We start from the raw sequence: 22,584 nt of genomic DNA, 5'->3' as shown, positions 1-22,584 counted from the left end.
AAGGACCTCTTTGTAGAGTACATAGAACCTCTTATATCATCCCTGTCCCCAGAAGGAGCTCTTTGTAGAGTAGATAGAACCTCTTATATCATCCCTGTCCCCAGAAGGAGCTCTTTGTAGAGTACATAGAACCTCTTATATCATCCCTGTCCCCAGAAGGAGCTCTTTGTAGAGTAGATAGAACCTCTCATATCATCCCTGTCCCAAGAAGGACCTCTTTGTAGAGTACATAGAACCTCTTATATCATCCCTGTCCCCAGAAGGAGCTCTTTGTAGAGTAGATAGAACCTCTTATATCATCCCTGTCCCCAGAAGGAGCTCTTTGTAGAGTACATAGAACCTCTTATATCATCCCTGTCCCCAGAAGGAGCTCTTTGTAGAGCACATATAACCTCTTATATCATCCCTGTCCCCAGAAGGAGCTCTTTGTAGAGTAGATAGAACCTCTTATATCATCCCTGTCCCCAGAAGGAGCTCTTTGTAGAGTACATAGAACCTCTTATATCATCCCTGTCCCCAGAAGGAGCTCTTTGTAGAGCACATAGAACCTCTTATATCATCTCTGTCCCCAGAAGGAGCTCATTGTAGAGTACATAGAACCTCTTATATCATCCCTGTCCCCAGAAGGAGCTCTTTGTAGAGTAGATAGAACCTCTCATATCATCCCTGTCCCAAGAAGGAGCTCTTTGTAGAGTACATAGAACCTCTTATATCATCCCTGTCCCCAGAAGGAGCTCTTTGTAGAGTAGATAGAACCTCTCATATCATCCCTGTCCCAAGAAGGACCTCTTTGTAGAGTACATAGAACCTCTTATATCATCCCTGTCCCCAGAAGGAGCTCTTTGTAGAGTAGATAGAACCTCTTATATCATCCCTGTCCCCAGAAGGAGCTCTTTGTAGAGTACATAGAACCTCTTATATCATCCCTGTCCCCAGAAGGAGCTCTTTGTAGAGCACATATAACCTCTTATATCATCTCTGTCCCCAGAAGGAGCTCATTGTAGAGTAGATAGAACCTCTTATATCATCCCTGTCCCCAGAAGGAGCTCTTTGTAGAGTACATAGAACCTCTTATATCATCCCTGTCCCCAGAAGGAGCTCTTTGTAGAGTACATAGAACCTCTTATATCATCCCTGTCCCCAGAAGGAGCTCTTTGTAGAGTAGATAGAACCTCTTATATCATCCCTGTCCCCAGAAGGAGCTCTTTGTAGAGCACATAGAACCTCTTATATCATCTCTGTCCCCAGAAGGAGCTCATTGTAGAGTACATAGAACCTCTTATATCATCCCTGTCCCCAGAAGGAGCTCTTTGTAGAGTAGATAGAACCTCTTATATCATCCCTGTCCCCAGAAGGAGCTCTTTGTAGAGTACATAGAACCTCTTATATCATCCCTGTCCCCAGAAGGAGCTCTTTGTAGAGTAGATAGAACCTCTTATATCATCCCTGTCCCCAGAAGGAGCTCTTTGTAGAGTACATAGAACCTCTTATATCATCCCTGTCCCCAGAAGGAGCTCTTTGCAGAGTACATAGAAACTCTTATATCATCCCTGTCCCCAGAAGGAGCTCTTTGTAGAGTAGATAAAACCTCTCATATCATCCCTGTCCCAAGAAGGACCTCTTTGTAGAGTACATAGAACCTCTTATATCATCCCTGTCCCCAGAAGGAGCTCTTTGTAGAGTAGATAGAACCTCTTATATCATCCCTGTCCCCAGAAGGAGCTCTTTGTAGAGTAGATAGAACCTCTCATATCATCCCTGTCCCAAGAAGGACCTCTTTGTAGAGTACATAGAACCTCTTATATCATCCCTGTCCCCAGAAGGAGCTCTTTGTAGAGTAGATAGAACCTCTTATATCATCCCTGTCCCCAGAAGGAGCTCTTTGTAGAGTACATAGAACCTCTTATATCATCCCTGTCCCCAGAAGGAGCTCTTTGTAGAGTAGATAGAACCTCTCATATCATCCCTGTCCCAAGAAGGACCTCTTTGTAGAGTACATAGAACCTCTTATATCATCCCTGTCCCCAGAAGGAGCTCTTTGTAGAGTAGATAGAACCTCTTATATCATCCCTGTCCCCAGAAGGAGCTCTTTGTAGAGTACATAGAACCTCTTATATCATCCCTGTCCCCAGAAGGAGCTCTTTGTAGAGCACATAGAACCTCTTATATCATCTCTGTCCCCAGAAGGAGCTCATTGTAGAGTACATAGAACCTCTTATATCATCCCTGTCCCCAGAAGGAGCTCTTTGTAGAGTAGATAGAACCTCTCATATCATCCCTGTCCCCAGAAGGAGCTCTTTGTAGAGTAGATAGAACCTCTTATATCATCCCTGTCCCAAGAAGGACCTCTTTGTAGAGTACATAGAACCTCTTATATCATCCCTGTCCCCAGAAGGAGCTCTTTGTAGAGTAGATAGAACCTCTCATATCATCCCTGTCCCCAGAAGGAGCTCTTTGTAGAGTAGATAGAACCTCTTATATCATCCCTGTCCCCAGAAGGAGCTCTTTGTAGAGTACATAGAACCTCTTATATCATCCCTGTCCCCAGAAGGAGCTCTTTGTAGAGCACATATAACCTCTTATATCATCCCTGTCCCCAGAAGGAGCTCTTTGTAGAGTAGATAGAACCTCTTATATCATCCCTGTCCCCAGAAGGAGCTCTTTGTAGAGTACATAGAACCTCTTATATCATCCCTGTCCCCAGAAGGAGCTCTTTGTAGAGCACATATAACCTCTTATATCATCTCTGTCCCCAGAAGGAGCTCATTGTAGAGTAGATAGAACCTCTTATATCATCCCTGTCCCCAGAAGGAGCTCTTTGTAGAGCACATAGAACCTCTTATATCATCTCTGTCCCCAGAAGGAGCTCATTGTAGAGTACATAGAACCTCTTATATCATCCCTGTCCCCAGAAGGAGCTCTTTGTAGAGTAGATAGAACCTCTTATATCATCCCTGTCCCCAGAAGGAGCTCTTTGTAGAGTACATAGAACCTCTTATATCATCCCTGTCCCCAGAAGGAGCTCTTTGTAGAGCACATATAACCTCTTATATCATCTCTGTCCCCAGAAGGAGCTCATTGTAGAGTAGATAGAACCTCTTATATCATCCCTGTCCCCAGAAGGAGCTCTTTGTAGAGTACATAGAACCTCTTATATCATCCCTGTCCCCAGAAGGAGCTCTTTGTAGAGCACATAGAACCTCTTATATCATCTCTGTCCCCAGAAGGAGCTCATTGTAGAGTACATAGAACCTCTTATATCATCCCTGTCCCCAGAAGGAGCTCTTTGTAGAGTAGATAGAACCTCTCATATCATCCCTGTCCCAAGAAGGAGCTCTTTGTAGAGTACATAGAACCTCTTATATCATCCCTGTCCCCAGAAGGAGCTCTTTGTAGAGTAGATAGAACCTCTCATATCATCCCTGTCCCAAGAAGGACCTCTTTGTAGAGTACATAGAACCTCTTATATCATCCCTGTCCCCAGAAGGAGCTCTTTGTAGAGTAGATAGAACCTCTTATATCATCCCTGTCCCCAGAAGGAGCTCTTTGTAGAGTAGATAGAACCTCTTATATCATCCCTGTCCCCAGAAGGAGCTCTTTGTAGAGTACATAGAACCTCTTATATCATCCCTGTCCCCAGAAGGAGCTCTTTGTAGAGCACATATAACCTCTTATATCATCTCTGTCCCCAGAAGGAGCTCATTGTAGAGTAGATAGAACCTCTTATATCATCCCTGTCCCCAGAAGGAGCTCTTTGTAGAGTACATAGAACCTCTTATATCATCCCTGTCCCCAGAAGGAGCTCTTTGTAGAGCACATAGAACCTCTTATATCATCTCTGTCCCCAGAAGGAGCTCTTTGTAGAGTACATAGAACCTCTTATATCATCCCTGTCCCCAGAAGGAGCTCTTTGTAGAGTAGATAGAACCTCTTATATCATCCCTGTCCCCAGAAGGAGCTCTTTGTAGAGTACATAGAACCTCTTATATCATCCCTGTCCCCAGAAGGAGCTCTTTGTAGAGCACATATAACCTCTTATATCATCTCTGTCCCCAGAAGGAGCTCATTGTAGAGTAGATAGAACCTCTTATATCATCCCTGTCCCCAGAAGGAGCTCTTTGTAGAGTACATAGAACCTCTTATATCATCCCTGTCCCCAGAAGGAGCTCTTTGTAGAGCACATAGAACCTCTTATATCATCCCTGTCCCCAGAAGGAGCTCATTGTAGAGTAGATAGAACCTCTTATATCATCCCTGTCCCCAGAAGGAGCTCTTTGTAGAGTACATAGAACCTCTTATATCATCCCTGTCCCCAGAAGGAGCTCTTTGTAGAGCACATAGAACCTCTTATATCATCTCTGTCCCCAGAAGGAGCTCATTGTAGAGTACATAGAACCTCTTATATCATCCCTGTCCCCAGAAGGAGCTCTTTGTAGAGTAGATAGAACCTCTTATATCATCCCTGTCCCCAGAAGGAGCTCTTTGTAGAGTACATAGAACCTCTTATATCATCCCTGTCCCCAGAAGGAGCTCTTTGTAGAGCACATATAACCTCTTATATCATCTCTGTCCCCAGAAGGAGCTCATTGTAGAGTAGATAGAACCTCTTATATCATCCCTGTCCCCAGAAGGAGCTCTTTGTAGAGTACATAGAACCTCTTATATCATCCCTGTCCCCAGAAGGAGCTCTTTGTAGAGCACATAGAACCTCTTATATCATCTCTGTCCCCAGAAGGAGCTCATTGTAGAGTACATAGAACCTCTTATATCATCCCTGTCCCCAGAAGGAGCTCTTTGTAGAGTAGATAGAACCTCTTATATCATCCCTGTCCCCAGAAGGAGCTCTTTGTAGAGTACATAGAACCTCTTATATCATCCCTGTCCCCAGAAGGAGCTCTTTGTAGAGCACATATAACCTCTTATATCATCTCTGTCCCCAGAAGGAGCTCATTGTAGAGTAGATAGAACCTCTTATATCATCCCTGTCCCCAGAAGGAGCTCTTTGTAGAGCACATAGAACCTCTTATATCATCTCTGTCCCCAGAAGGAGCTCATTGTAGAGTACATAGAACCTCTTATATCACCCCTGTCCCCAGAAGGAGCTCTCTGTCTACATGTTGGAAGCAATTTCAGGGATGAAACCATGGAACCTGCCGATGCTTAGAAGGCCATCTGCGGGAATACTGGAGAAGACAGCCTTGCCTCATTAATCAAAAGGTATTGTAATATTATTAAATCATCACAAATCCAAATCAAAGGGAATTCTGCGGTACTCTGTCAATGACATGGAACCAGTTCAGAGCATGTGAAGTCCTTATCGCCATAATGTCCCCCCATTAGATCGGCATGACAGCCCGGCAATCTGCCTTCACACATGGAGAACGGCATGTCATTTTCACATTTGTAAATTGCAGTTGTCGACTCTTACAATTATTTTTTCAACACAAAAATGATCTAGAAATTGGAACTGTCTCGATTTTACGCGCTTTAATGTGCAAAAATCTGAGCAATCTAACATCAATCAGTTCTGCCACATGGCTCATTACATTTTCCAATAAATTCAAAAGAACACCAATAAGAAAGCAGAAATATGCAGCACCCTATCTAGTATAAACACGTTATTCATTTTTCATGTTCCGTTCGTATGTTGGAAATCTCAGAAGATTGTTCTCAAGGGATGCACTTTCCCTGTCTCAACCCACTAAATCCTTCCAGTATCTGAATTCTTCACATCATAAAAAAAAGACACAGATTACACGAGTAAGGGGAAAATGACTGTTACTACCGGAGCAAAATGTATTTTCTAAGTGAAATGAGCATCTTTGGTTCCCTGCAACGGTTGCAGCAATGTTCTCTATCTCTGCCCGGGATTTTTCCTGACCTCTAAAGACCTTCTCCTTGGGGTGTAAGAAGGCTTGTGAAATTGTACTTGTTTTTTCCCTAGTTATCTAGAAGAATTTTTATTAGTTGTAGCAGTATATGAATGGAGAAATCAGGACTCCAGTGTTGCTTTAATGTATGCATGGTGTGGAAAATAATGAAAAACATCAGAATTTTATTTGACCCATTATGGGGATAGGTAGAGCAGCAGTCATTGTATTATGAGCCCTGATTGGCTTCCAGAACACAGGTCCCTCACCAGTTTGTGGACGGGCTGATCGCCATGCATGTGGGGATACCTTTCATGCTCATCAATGTACATACCAGGTGGGGGCTAAGGTGACGTGAGAACTAAACTTTAAGGCAGTTCCCTGACTTGGAGATGAGCCATGTTGCTGTGTGCAGTAATACAATTACAGAGTTCCTCTGAAATGTGATGTCCCGTGCCACACACACTGTTGCCTGACAAATGTTGCATTCAGGAGGGACACTGCTGATCCTGTGCCCTCTCTACCAGTCTAGCGTTCCTCTGCCAACTCGCTCCCAGTGACAGAATGGGGTCCCGCCAAGCACATAACGTGGACTCCATGCGTACACTTGTTAATAACTTCCTTTGGCACAATATGGCCAGGCTATGGGTCTCCGTAACACGGGTTTGGTTCCAGAGGCTACAGGAAACCAACTGCTGGGGAGGGAGCCAGAGCACTGACCCCTCCCACTAGCGGAGGACCTACCACCTGCCCCAGGTACCACAGCTCATGACTGGCTGCCATGTACCTTGCACTGGTTCCTTTGTTACTCATAGCAACTGCATTACTTCTCCTACTTGTATTTCTGAGTAAACTCTTTGTAGTGGTTTTACTTCATACCCCACATGTGCTCTACTGACCCTATTATTTTTTTTTAATATGCCAGAACCAACATGCACCCCTATAAATGACTTCAGGTCAAGCTTAGAAAAGTTGATGCAACTTTTACTTGCGTTAGTGGAATAGCACAGTCCAGCATGAACAGTAACACAGAAATGTCCCTAACTAATCGCACTGTACATACAGTGGTGTGAAAAAGTGTTTGCCCCCTTCCTCATTTCCTGTTCCTTTGCATGTTTGTCACACTTAAGTGTTTCGGAACATCAAACCAATTTAAACAATAGTCAAGGACAACACAAGTAAACACAAAATGCAATTTGTAAATGAAGGTGTTTATTATTAAAGGTGAAAAAAAATCCAAACCATCATGGCCCTGTGTGAAAAAGTGATTGCCCCCCTTGTTAAAACATACTATAACTGTGGTTGTCCACACCTGAGTTAAATTTCTCTAGCCACACCCAGGCCTGATTATTGCCACACCTGTTCACAATCAAGGCATCACTTAAATAGGAGCTGCTTGACACAGTAAGGTCCACCAGAAGATCCTTAAAAGCTACACATCATGCCGAGACCCAAAGAAATTCAGGAAAAATTGAGAAAGAAAGTAATTGAGATCTATCAGTCTGGAAAGGGTTATAAAGCCATTTCCAAAGCTTTGGGAATCCAGCGAACCACAGTGAGAGCCATTATCCACAAATGGCGAAGACATGGAACAGTGGTGAACCTTCCCAGGAGTGGCCGGCCGGCCAAAATTACCCCAAGAGCGCAGCGACGACTCATCCAAGAAGTCACAAAAGACCCCACAACAACGTCCAAGGAACTGCAGGCCTCACTTGCCTCAGTTAAGGTCGGCGTTCATGCCTCCACCATCAGGAAAAGACTGGGCAAAAATGGCCTGCATGGCAGAGTTCCAAGGAGAAAACCACTGCTGAGCAAAAAGAACATCAAAGCTCGTCTCAATTTCTCCACAACACATCTTGATGATCCCCAAGACTTTTGGGACAACATTCTGTGGAGCGATGAGACAAAAGTGGAACTCTTTGGAAGGTGTGTGTCCAAGTATATCTGGCGTAGAAGGAACACTGCATTTCATAAAAAGAACATTATACCAACAGTAAAATATGGTGGTGGTAGTGTGATGATCTGGGGCTGTTTTGCTGCTTCAGGACCTGGAAGACTTGCCGTGATAAAAGGAACTATGAATTCTGCTGTCTACCAAGAGATCCTGAAGGAGAATGTCCGACCATCTGTTCGTGTACTCAAGCTGAAACCAACTTGGGTTCTGCAGCAGGACAATGATCCTAAACACACCAGCAAGTCCACCACCGAATGGCTGAAGAAAAACAAAATGAAGACTTTGGAGTGGCCTAGCCAAAGTCCTGACCTGAATCCTATTGAGATGTTGTGGTATGACCTTAAAAAGGCCGTTCATGCTCGAAAACCCTCTAATGTAACTGAATTAGGACAATTCTGCAAAGATGAGTGGGCCAAAATTCCTCCAGGACGCTGTAAAAGCCTCATTGCACGTTATCGCAAACGCTTGGTTGCAGTTGTTGCTGCTAAGGGTGGCCCAACCAGTTATTAGGTTTAGGGGGCAATCACTTTTTCACACAGGGCCATGATGGTTTGGATTTTTTTTCACCTTTAATAATAAACACCTTCATTTACAAATTGCATTTTGTGTTTACTTGTGTTGTCCTTGACTATTGTTTAAATTGGTTTGATGTTCCGAAACACTTAAGTGTGACAAACATGCAAAGGAACAGGAAATGAGGAAGGGGGCAAACACTTTTTCACACCACTGTATGTGAATAGCCTCTGTGATGGAACCTGGACACCCTGACTGGGTATCTCCACCAAGAAGCTGCTTTCCAATGCTTTGGAATATGAGACCAGTGAATTCTGGCTCTAGTTACTCCAAGAACTAGGCAACACCAGTTTTGGAGTAAACTAGAATAAGAACTCTTTATTTAAACAAGAATAAGGGCTTTTATACACTTGAGAAAGACATTTCCCCCTCCTGATCAGATTACCCTAACAATACACCTTGTACACAGGAATATATTTACAAAAACTGACATATACTGTAAACACGACGTTAATTAGCTACCTGGATGACTTAGAGGTCTGACCTTCCAGGTCAGACTTGACATCTTCTAGCTCAGAAGGTACAACACACATTATCATAAGTATAAACACAGAACACCTTCACACAATAGCAGGAGCCCCCAGTAGCAGACGGACCGGCTCCTACATTGAAGACTATGGAATCCCTATCTAAGCAATGTTTTGATTAATTAGGGATTGTAGATGGCGTGGCAACAGTCTACAAAGTTCACACAATGTTCCATCATTCTGATACAGTGGAATTAATGAGGAATTTAATCATTGATTTTTTGAGGGATATTGTTGATAAATATTACTGTCCCATTTGTTTGATCACCCTGTGCCCCTAATAGACACAGATTGACTTAGACAAAAGAGGGTATGGAGAGCTGAAACAAAGGTTTCCCTTAACAAACCAGGGTGCATAGTCAGTAGGAAGGAGGCTAGCAATCAATCCCCTCCAAAAGCTTCTGTCCTGGGTGAGTCTGTCACATTGATCACATCCTCCATAGAAACTCATGTTATTTAATTTGTCACACAAATCCATGCAAATCAGACATTGCAATAGTGTGAATGAGGGCTAACTCGTCACTAAGGAGAATTACATAATTGATGCAGCTCTTCAACTAAGGCCTCATGTACACTTGGCCATCATTTACCACAGCCACTTCTGCTCTACATGTTTCACCCAGAAGAACTTCCTCGGGAGACTTAAGAGTGCTGTATAAAGTTGATGCTATAAGTAAGAAAGACAAGCATTTATGAATATTTACAATAAATTGTATTGTACACATATCATTACAGTTATTTTTTTGGTAATTTAGGCATGGATTTTACATAAATAATTATACAAAGTATATTGAACCAAAAAGAGGCCTACCGGGTGCTTAAAAGATCAAGATTTAATTTGAGGAATTTATATCCCCACATTCATAATGTTATATAATATTCATAAATCAAGTTCATAATTAGGATGTGGTGCCTATTTTGGCCTTTCACTGCCCGAACCTTGTTCCCAATATTTCTTATTGGTTTAGAAAACACAAAAGAAGAGAATATTGTACGCTCAGTCTTGGTTTTTATTAAGCAGTAGTGCGAATGAGTCACTTATTGGCATCATTGTCCCAAACAGTAAATGAGCCATCGGATAGAATGGCTGCACATAAACAAAGTAAGGATTTAACCTTAAAATTCGAACCTGAATATCATCAAAGGATTATGGCAAAGGTAGAGATCACATCCAGCCATTGGGGGGTAAAGAAAGGGCAATGGGGGGAACTTCTCTACAGCTTGGTTCCTCATAAAGGGAAGGTCATTGAAACATCTAAATATCTAATATACTTTCCCAATTTTTCTACCAATCATATGCTAATACTCAATCATTTTGCTGTCAGAAATGTTAAAAAACACAGAAAACCGGGAGGGGGACAAATGCATTTTTGCAGCTCTGGACACTTAAGCAAAGGATTGGCTCTAAATATAGAAAGAGTAATATTTCATTATACATTCTATTAATATATCATGTAGCACAATGTTGCCAGTTAGCAGTGAGTCAGAGGTAATGGAACCAATGATGTGTGACAATGTTACAACTCCGAGGAATTTGTCTCCATACGCTCCGTCTCTGCCAGCTTTAGCTGAGTTTAGCTTGGCACCAGAACTCTGTGAACTGATCCCAATTCTGAGAGGGCACCAGCATTGTGATAGCTTATGTTGGTCTTAATTTAATTTGGTTCAGATTTAACAATGTTTATTCCCAAATAAACATTGGAAGTGCCGTGCCAGTTTTAATTTTCTATGAGTTACTTATCTCATTTTTTATTATTCTGGAACTTTAAAGGCGATCATAGCAGGTTTTCAGTGATGATCTATAAAATGGATGACTTTATGTCGGTACCTGTAGAGTTCTGAACCTTTTCCTGAAGTTGGGATTCATGTATTTGTAGCACCCTGATGTTTAGGCAGGTTTGCTGTCAAATTTATTTGCCAGGCGATAGTTGCCTTGGCTAATTGTTAGGAGATCAATTTGTCTTCTGTCACTGGGTGGCACTGTGGTTGGTGATATTAGATAAGACAAGGGCTTTGCAACCTCAGACATGAATGGATGGGGTGTCTCAGCCAATGGGCAGGGATGTTCTTTGGTCCCTTGGCCTGCTGGGAGAGCCTATTTATTTGGTAGGGTCAGGTTGATCGGGTTCTGTGCCACCTGGACGGCTGTCTGGGTGTATGTGTGTTGTGCTGCCCCAGGCTGGGCCAGAAGCCTGAGGCCTGTCCCGGGGACATTTGGCTGCTAGGCTGTCTAAGGACATATGCGGAAGCAGGAGAGCAGCGTAGGGTTTAGACTGTAGCGGTTCAGCCGGATGAGGAACCAGCTGTGGTCAGAGGTAGAAGGGGAAGCTGTCACCACAAAGGGACCATCCACCTTGTTACCAGAGACCACCGTAAGCTAAAATCAGTACCAGAGTAGTCTTTTCACCAGCCGGGGATGGTGAAGAAGTGGGAAAGCTTCAGTGAGTGCCAACCAGGGACCCAGCGGGACAGCAGGGGTGACGCCATAGCCAGTAGCCAATAGCTGCCCTAGCGTTGGTTTTAGCCCATCAGACCAGCACACAGACGAATGGATTGTCCGCAAAAGCCGAATCCGGCGGACAAATTTGAAGCCAGTCTTATTTCTAGCTCTGCCGAACTTATGGGAAGAAAAAGTCCGCTGGAGCCCACACACGATCCAGTTGTCCGACGTAACCCAGTCCACCGGAAAGTCCGGTCGTGTGTACGCCACATTAGAGTTACATCATCCACACGCCGGCTTACAATACAATACAATTTTTGGCCAATTTTTAGGCACATTTTTTAGGCACCCTGGTTGAAAATGGCTGGTCTATAGCAGTGGTCTCCAAACTGCAGCCCTTTGCTTGCCTCTATCTGGCCCTTGGGGCACTAGTTCATCCACAGAAGTCACTAATGATGGGGTACCATTCCTCCCATTGATTCCAATAATGGGGTACCATTCCTTCCATTGACTCCAATGATGGGGTGCCATTCCTCCCATTGATACCAATGATGGGGCAACATTCCTCCCATTGATACCAATGATGGGGCAACATTCCTCCCATTGACACCAATGATGGGGTGCCATTCCTCCCATTGATACCAATGATGGGGCACCATTCCTAACATTGACACCAATGATGGGGCACCATTCCTCCCATTGACACCAATGATGGGGCACCATTCCTCCCATTGATACCAATGATGGGGAACCATTCTTTCCACTGACACCAATGATGGGGTGCCATTCCTACCATTGATACCAATGATGGGGCACCATTCTTCCCATTGATACCAATGATGGGGCACCATTCCTCCCACTGACACCAATGATGGGGTGCCATTTCTACCAATGACACCAATGATGGGGTGCTATTTCTACCATTGACACCAATGATGGGGCGCCATTCCTCCCATTGATACCAATGATGGGGCACCATTCCTCCCATTGACACCAATGATAGGGTGCCATTCCTACCATTGAAACCAATGATTGGGCACCATTCCTCCCATTGATACCAATGATGGGGCACCATTCCTCCCATTGACACCAATGATAGTGTGCCATTCCTACCATTGACACCAATGATAGTGTGCCATTCCTACCATTGAAACCAATAATGGGGCACCATTCCTCCCACTAACACTAATGATGGAGTGCTATTCCATCCACTGTTATCAACATATTGGGCACTATTCCTTCCACTAAACCAATGATGGGACATTTTCTGCCCCCACTGCCCCACAGTCCGGCCCCCTTAAAGTCTGATGGTCAGTAAACTGGCCCTTTGTTTAGAAGGTTTGGAGGCTCCCAACTGCCCCTGATTTGGAACAAAGTCCCCCTTTCCTCTTCATTTGTCCCTCATGTTGGTCTGATCTATAGAGTTGTACATTAAATGCATTATTTCTCTTTCAGAGTTTTTCACATTGATAAACCTTTTATCCAAATTTCTAAATTGCTGCATTTGTAAGTTTCAAAAGCCGATATAAAGGAATATAAAGTAATAGTAATGGTAAAATAAGACTTGTGGGTTTAACTAATCTTTTTTTGTATAATTCTCCTTTAAGAGGGTGTGTCCTATAGCTTTGTACTTTTGTTAACCACTTGCTTACTGGGCACTTAAACCCCCCTCAGTCCCAGACCAATTTTCAGCTTTCAGCGCTGATGCACTTTGAATCACAATTACGCGGGCATACAACACTGTACCCAAATGACATTTTTATCATTTTTTTTCCCACAAATAGAACTTTCTTTTGGTGGTATTTAATTACAGCTCGGAGTTTTATTTTTTGCTAAACAAACAAAAAAAGATGCAAAAAAAAAAAAAAAATCATGTTTAATAGTTTGTTATAAAAATTTTCTCCTTCATTGAAGTGCGCTGATGAGGCGGCACTGATAGGCTGCATTGGTGGGCACTGATAGGCTGCACTGGTGGGCACTGATAGGCATAGTTAAGGCGGCACTAATAGGCACAGATAAGGCGGCACCGATGGGCACAGATAAGGCGGCACTGATGGGCAAAGATGGGCACAGATAAGATGGCACGGATGGGTGGCACAGATGGGTGGCACTAAGGGGCACTGATAGGTACCACTGATAGATGGGACTGATGGACACTGATAGGTGGCACTGATAGGTGGCACTGCTGGGCACTGATGGGCGGCACTGCTGGGCACTGATGGACACTGGTAGATGACACTGATGGGCACGGATATGTGGCACTGGGGTGCAGCACCTTTGTTGAGGCAGATTGTGGGCACTGCTGGGTGGCACTGTGGGCACTGCTGGGTGGCACTGCTGGGTGGCACTGTGGGCACTGCTGGGTGGCACTGTGGGCACTGCTGGGTGGCACTATGGGTACTGCTGGGTGGCACTGATGGGGGGGGGCACTTATTTTTTAATCATCTTTATTGATGAGGGGGCAGGTGGGCACTGGCAGGGCTGGCCGTGATCGGGACTGATGTCCCGATCACGGCCGCCGGTGATCGGCTCTTTTTTTTTCTCCTCGCGCTGTCAGCGCGAGGAGGAATAATTGCCGATTACCGGCTCCGTTATATCACATGATCAGTTGTCATTGGCTGACAGCTGATCACGTGATAAGGGGTCGGGATCGACCCCTTGCTCTGATCGGTGATCAGGCGAGTCTCATAGACTCGCCGATCACAGAGCGTGCCGCGCGCGCCCCTCAGGGGGCGCGCAGGCCGCTCGTGCACGGGACGACGTCAATAGACGTAGTCCCGGAAAAGGAGATCCGCGCTGTAGCCGTCATTCGGCTATAGCGCGGATCCCAAGTGGTTAATACAGTGCCTGGAAAAAGTATTCACACCCCTTGAAATTTCCCATATTTTGTTACAACCAAAAACATAAATGTATTTTATTGGGATTTTATGTGATGGACCAACACAAAGTGTCACATAATTGTGAAGTGGAAGGAAAATGATAAATTATACAAATAAATATGTGAAAAGTGTGGGGGGAGGGGCATTTGTATGGCGCCCCCCGGAGTCAATACTTTGTAGAACCCCCTTTCTCTACAAGTCTTTTTGGGGGTGTCTCTACCAGCTTTGCCCATCTAGAGAGGACATTTCTGCCCATTCTTCTTCTTTGTAGAATATCTCAAGCTCTGTCAGATTGGATGGAGAGCGTCTGTGATCAGCAATTTTCAAGTCTGGCCACAGATTCTCAATGGGATTTAGGTCTGGACTGTGACTGGGCCATTCTAACACATGAATATGCTTTGATGTAAACCATTCCATTGTAGCTCTGTCTGGATGTTTCGGGTCGTTGTCCTGCTGGAAGGGGAACCTCCGCCCCGGTCTCAAGTCTTTTGCAGACTCTAATGCTGCGCGTACACACGACCGGAGTTTTCGACAGTAAAGGTCCGACGGGACGAATCTGGTGAACAATTTGATCGTGTGTGGGCTCCATCGGACCTTTGCTGTCCAAAAATCGGACGGACTTTAGAAATAGAACACGTTGCAAATTTTTTCGCCGGAACTCCGCCGAACCCAGTTAATATCGAGAAATCCGTTTGTGTGTATGTTAGTCCAACGGACAAAAACCGACGCTAGGGCAGCTATTGGCTACTGGCTATGAACTTCCTTATTCTAGTCCGGTCGTATGTCATCACTTTAAATCTGTCAGACTTTGGTGTTATTGCGTGTGACCAAGTCCGTTCATTCGGAAAGCCCGTCGGAACTCCACCAAAAGTATGTCGAAAAATCTGCTCTTGGGTACGCGGCATAACAGGTTTTCTTCTAAGATTGTCCTGTATTTGTCTCCAACCATCTTCCCATAAACTCTGACCAGCTTCCCTGTCCCTGCTGAAGAAAAGCATCCCCACCACATGATGCTGCCACCACCATGTCTCACGGTAATGAATTTGAGCGGAGACTGCGAGCCAGGCCTTCTCATCCAACATCAGTGCTTGACCTCACAAATGCTCTTCTGGAAGAATGGTCAAACATTCCCATAGACACCCTCCTAAACCTTGTGGACGGCCTTCCCAGAAGAGGTGAAGCTGTTATAGCTGCAAAGGGCCAACTCAATATTGAGCCCTCCGGACTAAGACTGGGATGTCATTAAAGTTCATGTGTGTCTAAAGGCAGGCGTCCCAATACTTTTGCTAATATAGTGTATATACTGTGTACACTTACCTTATAGATCACTGAGAGAGGAACTGAGCTCCTTATTCAATCTGATCAATCAAGTGGCTCTGATACAATACAATGATATTGTACAATCAGATTGTATCCTGTGTGGTCAGCATTAGATTGCATAGAAATACACCAGGAATGGTTAATGTTAAATCTTTTATTTGATGTAAACCGAATGAAATTTGCTCATGGGGACAGCCTCTCAATCCTGACAAAATCCTTCACCTCGGTGAGTGATACAAGATAGAATACGAGGGTAGATAGAATACGAGGGTAGAAAGAATAGGAGGGTAGAAAGAATACGAGGGTAGGTAGAATACGAGGGTAGGTAGAATTTGAGGGTAGAAAGAATATGAGGGTAGGTAGAATACGAGGGTAGGTAGAATACGAGGGTAGGTAGAATACGAGGGTAGATAGAATACAAGGGTAGATAGAATAAGAGGGTAGATAGGATACGAGGGTAGGTAGAATACGAGGGTAGATAGAATACGAGGGTAGGTAGAATACTAGGGTAGATAGGATACGAGGGTAGATAGAATACGAGGTTAGGTAGAATACGAGGGTAGGTAGAATACGAGGGTAGGTAGGATACGAGGGTAGGTAGGATACGAGGGTAGGTAGGATACGAGGGTAGGTAGGATACGAGGATAGGTAGGATACGAGGATAGGTAGGATACGAGGGTAGGTAGTATACAAGGGTAGATAGAATACGAGGGTGGATAGAATACCAGGATAGATAGAATACGAGGGTAGGTAGGATACGAGGGTAGGTAGAATACGAGGGTAGGTAGGATACGAGGGTAGGTAGGATAAGAGGGTAGGTAGGATACGAGGGTAGGTAGAATACGAGGGTAGGTAGGATACGAGGGTAGGTAGGATACAAGGGTAGGTAGAATACGAGGGTAGGTAGGATACGAGGGTAGGTAGGATAAGAGGGTAGGTAGGATACGAGGGTAGGTAGGATACGAGGGTAGGTAGGATACAAGGGTAGGTAGAATACGATGGTAGGTAGGATACGAGGGTAGGTAGGATACAAGGGTAGGTAGAATACGATGGTAGGTAGGATACGAGGGTAGGTAGGATACGAGGGTAGGTAGAATACGAGGGTAGGTAGAATACGAGTGTAGGTAGGATACGAGGGTAGGTAGGATACGAGGGTAGGTAGGATAGGAGGGTAGGTAGGATACGAGGGTAGGTAGAATACGAGGGTTTGGCTCACATTTCAGAACCAATTTCTCGGCAAATAGTAAACGTTTTCCCAGAAAGCCGTTGAAGTTTTGTGTCTCCCATCTGGGAAATAAGAAAGTAACAGATGTTCTGCTTTCATCACAAACTCAGATCCGGTTACCGGCTTCTCCCATCCATTGTTTCTTTCCAGGATTTCTTTACCTTCATAAAGGCGTCCCGTTATTGTGCCGTTCTCCGACGCTCACCGATGGATATTCCAGAAGAATGGAAACCTTCACCCTGCCCAATTCAATGGCATCGCCCCAGATTTACACAACACCTGCTCAGGACAAAAATGTGATTAAACCCTCCAAGAGTCCCAACAGATGAATGCTTTATATTTTGTAGACAGTCTATGTGCACGAGAAGGGGGACACCGAAACCCCCAGGATTATTCTAACTCTTTAATAAAGTGGAATGAAGGGATCACCTCCATTGTACTTTTTTGTCTAAATTTTATAAGATGCAAAAGCACAGGATGGCCTGGCCAGAAAATGAAGACCCATATCCCTTGAGCTGGATGCCCTGACCATAGCATGGCAACCAATACACCCCAATATGGATGACTTGGCCAGAACATGGAGACCCATATCCCTTGAGCTGGATGACCCGACCATAGCATGGCAACCAATATCCCCCAATATGGATGACCTGACCAGAACATGGAGACCCATATCCGTTGAGCTGGATGACTCGACTATAGCATGGCAACCAACATACCCCAATATGGATGACCTGACCAGAACATGGAGACCCATATCCCTTGAGCTGGATGACCTGACCATAGAATGGTAACCAACACACCCCAATATGGATGGCCTGACCAGAACATGGAAATCCATATCCCTCGAGCTGGATGACCCGACTATAGCATGGCAACCAACATACTCCAATATGGATGGCCTGACCAGAACATGGAAACCCATATCGCTCGAGCTGGATGACCCGACTATAGCATGGCAACCAACACACCCCAATATGGATGGCCTGACCAGAACATGGAAACCCATATCCTTCGAGCTGGATGACCTGATCATAGCATGGCAACCAGCACACCCCAATATGGATGACCTGACCAGAACATGGAGACCCATATCCCTTGAGCTGGATGACCGACTATAGCATGGCAACCAATATCCCCCAATATGGATGACCTGACCAGAACATGGAGACCCATATCCCTTGAGCTGGATGACCTGACCATAGCATGGCAACCAACATACCCCAATATGGATGACCTGACCAGAACATGGAAACCCATATACGTTGAGTTGAATGACCTGACTATAGCATGGCAACCAACATACCCCAATATGGATGACCTGACCAGAACATGGAGACCCATATCCCTTGAGCTGGATGACCTGACCACAGCATGGCAACCAAGATACCCCAATATGGAAGGCCTGACCAGAACATGGAGACCCATATCCCCTGAGCAGGATGACCTGACTATAGCATGGCAACCAACATACCCCCATATGGATGGCCTGACCAGAACACGGAGATCCGAATCCCCTGAGCAGGATGACCTGACTATAGCATGGCAACCAACATACTGCAATATGGATGGCCTGACCAGAACATGGAGACACGTATCCCCTGAGCAGGATGACCTGACCATAGCATGGCAACCAACATACCGCAATATGGATGATGGCCTGACCAGAACATGGAGACCCATATCCCCTGAGCTGGATGACCTAACCATAATGTCCTATCTTCCCTGATCTGGATGACCTTAGAACATGGCAACCCAAATAATTATTATTATACAGGATTTATATAGCACCAACAGTTTGCTCAACACTTTACAAAATGAAGGCAGACAGTACAGTTACAATACAATTTGGTATGAGAGGAATCAGGGTTCCCTGCTCGATAGAGCTTACAATCTAAGAGGGAAGGTAAAGTGATAAAAAAGGTAATAACTGTGGGGGATGAGCTTGTGAAGAAACTAAAATCACAGTGTATTCGTTAGAAGCAGGATAGACTTCTTTAAAGACAAGGGCCTTCACAGATCATCTAAAGATGGATAGATTAAGAGATAGTCAGACAGATTGGGGTAGAGAGTCCCAAAGGGTGGGAAAAGCTCATAGTTACATAGTTAGTCAGGTTGAAAAAAGACACAAGTCCAAGGGACAAAAAGAATATTATACAGTCCCATATACACAATCCTATACCCAGAATTGATCCAGAGGAAGGCAAAAACACCAGCAAAGCATGATCCAATTTCCTCCAGCAGGGGAAAAATTTCCTTCCCGATCCCCCCCCCCGAGAGGCAATCGGATATTCCCTGGATCAGCTTGTGAGAAGTCCTGGAGATGAGGATGGGAGGAGGTGACAAGAGAACTAGAGACCCAGAGACCTTGGGAGGACTGAAGTGGTTTGGATGATATTTTGAGACTATGTTAGTGATGTAGCTGGGGGCAGAGTTGGGGGCAGAGTTGTGGACGGCTTTGTAAGTTGCTGTTGGTACTTTGAATTTATTTCCTTGGGTGAAAGGAAGACGGTGGAAGGATTGGCAGAGCGGGGTGAAGGACACTGAATGCAGACCAGTGACGGGATTGCCAAGAGTCTGGCAGCAGCATTCATGATGGACTGAAGGGGGGTGGAGCCTATGCGAAGGTAATCCAATGAGGAAGGATTTGCAGTAGTTGAGATGAGAGATGACCAGGGAGTGAATTGGAAGCTTTGTGGTGTCATTGGTTAAAAAGGGGCGTATTCTGGAGATGTTGCAGTGGTTGAGGCAGCATGATTTGGACAGGGATTGGAGGTGGGCCTGAAAAGACAGTTCAGAGTCCAGGATTATCCCTGGGGATGGACTTATAGTTGTGCCACTAATCTTTACAGAGAAGTCAAGGAAAGAGGCACGTGGGGCAGGAAATATTGTGAGCTTGGTTTCGGATGGATTGAGTTTGAGGAAGTGGTGTGACATGCAGGCTATGTCTGTTAGTAAATTAGTGATGGGTGAGGTGACTGATGGAGTGATCTGACTGTTAGCCCTTGTACACACAGTCGGACATTCTGACAAAAAAATCCGTCGGATTTTGTCCGAAACTTGTGTTGCATACACACGGTCGGACAAAGTTGTCGGAAAATCCGATTGTTCATAACGTGATGACGTTATTTTGTTACGACGGGACTACGTTCAGGCTAGTAGCCAATAGCTTTGGTCTAGGAATTTGATCTGAGCATGTGTGTCCGATCGGAATTCTCTAAAAACCATCGGACAAAGTCCGATCGGATCATGTTGTTGGAAAATTTTATAGCCCAGCTCTAAAACTTTGTCGGTTGGATATTCAGATGGAAACTGTCCGATGGAGCCCACACACGGTCGTATTATCCGACAACACGATCCGATCGGACATTTTCCATCGGAATGTCCGACCGTGTGTACAAGGGCTTAGAGAAATACATTTGGGTATCATTAGCATAGAAATGGTATTGGACACCATAGGAAACTATCAGCTGACCCAGTGACGAAGTATAGATCGAGAGGTCCAAGGACAGAACCTTGGGAGACCACGATGGTAAGAGAAGTAGAAGAGAAGTAAGTAAGGTCACCCAAAGACCACAAGATGTATGGCCTGACCAGAACATGGCGACTCATATCCCCCGAGCTCTATGACCTGCCCAGAACATGGCGACTCATATCCCCCGAGCTCTATGACCTGCCCAGAACATAGCGACTCATATCCCCCGAGCTCTATGACCTGCCCAGAACATGGCGACTCATATCCCCCGAGCTCTATGACCTGCCCAGAACATGGTGACTCATATCCCCCGAGCTCTATGACCTGCCCAGAACATGGTGACTCATATCCCCCGAGCTCTATGACCTGCCCAGAACATGGCGACTCATATCTAGACATGTGCAAAAGGAAAAAATTGGTTTAGTTTCGTTTTAATTCGTTAATTCATTAATTTCGTTTAGTTATATTCGTTAACTTCCTTAAATTTGTTTTCGGATTTCGTTTAGTTTTCTACCGAATTCGAAAAATCTGCCACATTCGAAAATATTTCAACCAAATTCGAAAATATTTCTACCGGATTCGAAATGATTTCAACATGATTCGACATTATTTCAACCGCATTCGAAAATATTTTGTGACCCGACTTTAGGGCCATGTATCTCGGGGTCACTTGGTGCTAGACACTCCATCTGCATCCGAATGTCCGAATAAAAAAATAACAAATTACAACGAATACGAAAGAAATATAACGAATGAATTTGAATGAATTCAACATGATTCGACATTATTTCAACCGCATTCGAAAATATTTTGTGACACTTCAAATTTGGATATGTTGTAGTGCTAGTATTGTGTTTGCATACCCAATTTGGGGTTTCTAGCTATAAGTGACCCCGAGATATGTGGCCCCAAATCGGGTCGCAAAATGTTATTAGTTATTAGAGCAGAGAATGACATTTTGTGACCCGGTTTTGGGGCCACATATCTCGGGGTCACTTATAGCTAGAAACCCCAAATTTGGTATGCAAACACAATATTACTAGCACTACAGCATATCCAAATTTGGAGTGTCTAGCACCAAGTGACCCCGAGATACATGGCCCTAAAGTCGGGTCACAAAATATTTTCGAATGCAGTTGAAATAATGTCGAATCATGTTGAAATAATATGTGAATATTTTGGGGTTTCTAGCTATAAGTGACCCCGAGATATGTGGCCCCAAAATCGGGTCACAAAATGTCATTCTCTGCTCTAATAACTAATAACATTTTGCGACCCGATTTGGGGCCTCATATCTCGGGGTCACTTATAGCTAGAAACCCCAAATTGGGTATGCAAACACAATACTAGCACTACAACATATCCAAATTTGAAGTGTCACAAAATATTTTCGAATGCGGTTGAAATAATGTCGAATCATGTTGAATTCATTCAAATTCATTCGTTATATTTCTTTCGTATTCGTTGTAATTTGTTATTTTTTTATTCGGACATTCGGATGCATCCGAATGTCCGAAAGATGCAAAATTCGGCCGAATTTCGATTCGTTACGAAACGACTTGCACAAGCCTACTTATATCCCCCGAGCTGGATGACCTGACCAGAACATGGCGACTCATATCCCCCGAGCTCTATGACCTGACCAGAACATGGCGACTCATATCCCCCGAGCTCTATGACCTGACCAGAACATGGCGACTCATATCCCCCGAGCTGGATGACCTGACCAGAACATGGCGACTCATATCCCCCGAGCTGGATGACCTGACCAGAACATGGCGACTCATATCCCCCAAGCTGGATGACCTGACCAGAACATGGCGACTCATATCCCCCGAGCTGGATGACCTGACCAGAACATGGCAAACCAAATAAACAAAAATGGATAGCCTGACCAGAACTTGGTGACCCATCTCCCCTGAACTGGATGACCTGACCAGCAGTTCACAACAAAAATACCCCAAGAGGGATAGAGTGACCAGGGCATGGTGACCCATATCCTCCGAGCCAGATGGCCTGACCAGGACATAAGAACCCATATCCATCAAGCCAGATGGCCTGACAAGAACATGGGAACCCTTATCCTCTGCTGCCCTATAGGTTACTTTAGGGTTGGTGTTACGATAGGTGGGAGCCTACTAAAAGGCTAATAGCTCATTTGACAGGCAGTGCCATGCTGTGGGATGGTAAGAGTTAAAACATTTGTTTTTACTGACTTTTGAGGGTTGATTGGTGAATATGAACCCAGCGAAGTCAGCTAAGTAGACTTTTCACCATCGTAACTGTCATTTCTATAAATGACAGTACATTAGTCTATGATA

The sequence above is a fragment of the Lithobates pipiens genome, unplaced genomic scaffold (assembly GCF_037356315.1).
Source record: "Lithobates pipiens isolate NorthernLeopardFrog02 unplaced genomic scaffold, aLitPip1_a1.2 Scaffold_166, whole genome shotgun sequence".
Classification (NCBI taxonomy): Eukaryota; Metazoa; Chordata; class Amphibia; order Anura; family Ranidae; genus Lithobates; species Lithobates pipiens.
Note: the sequence above shows the minus strand (reverse complement) of the source record.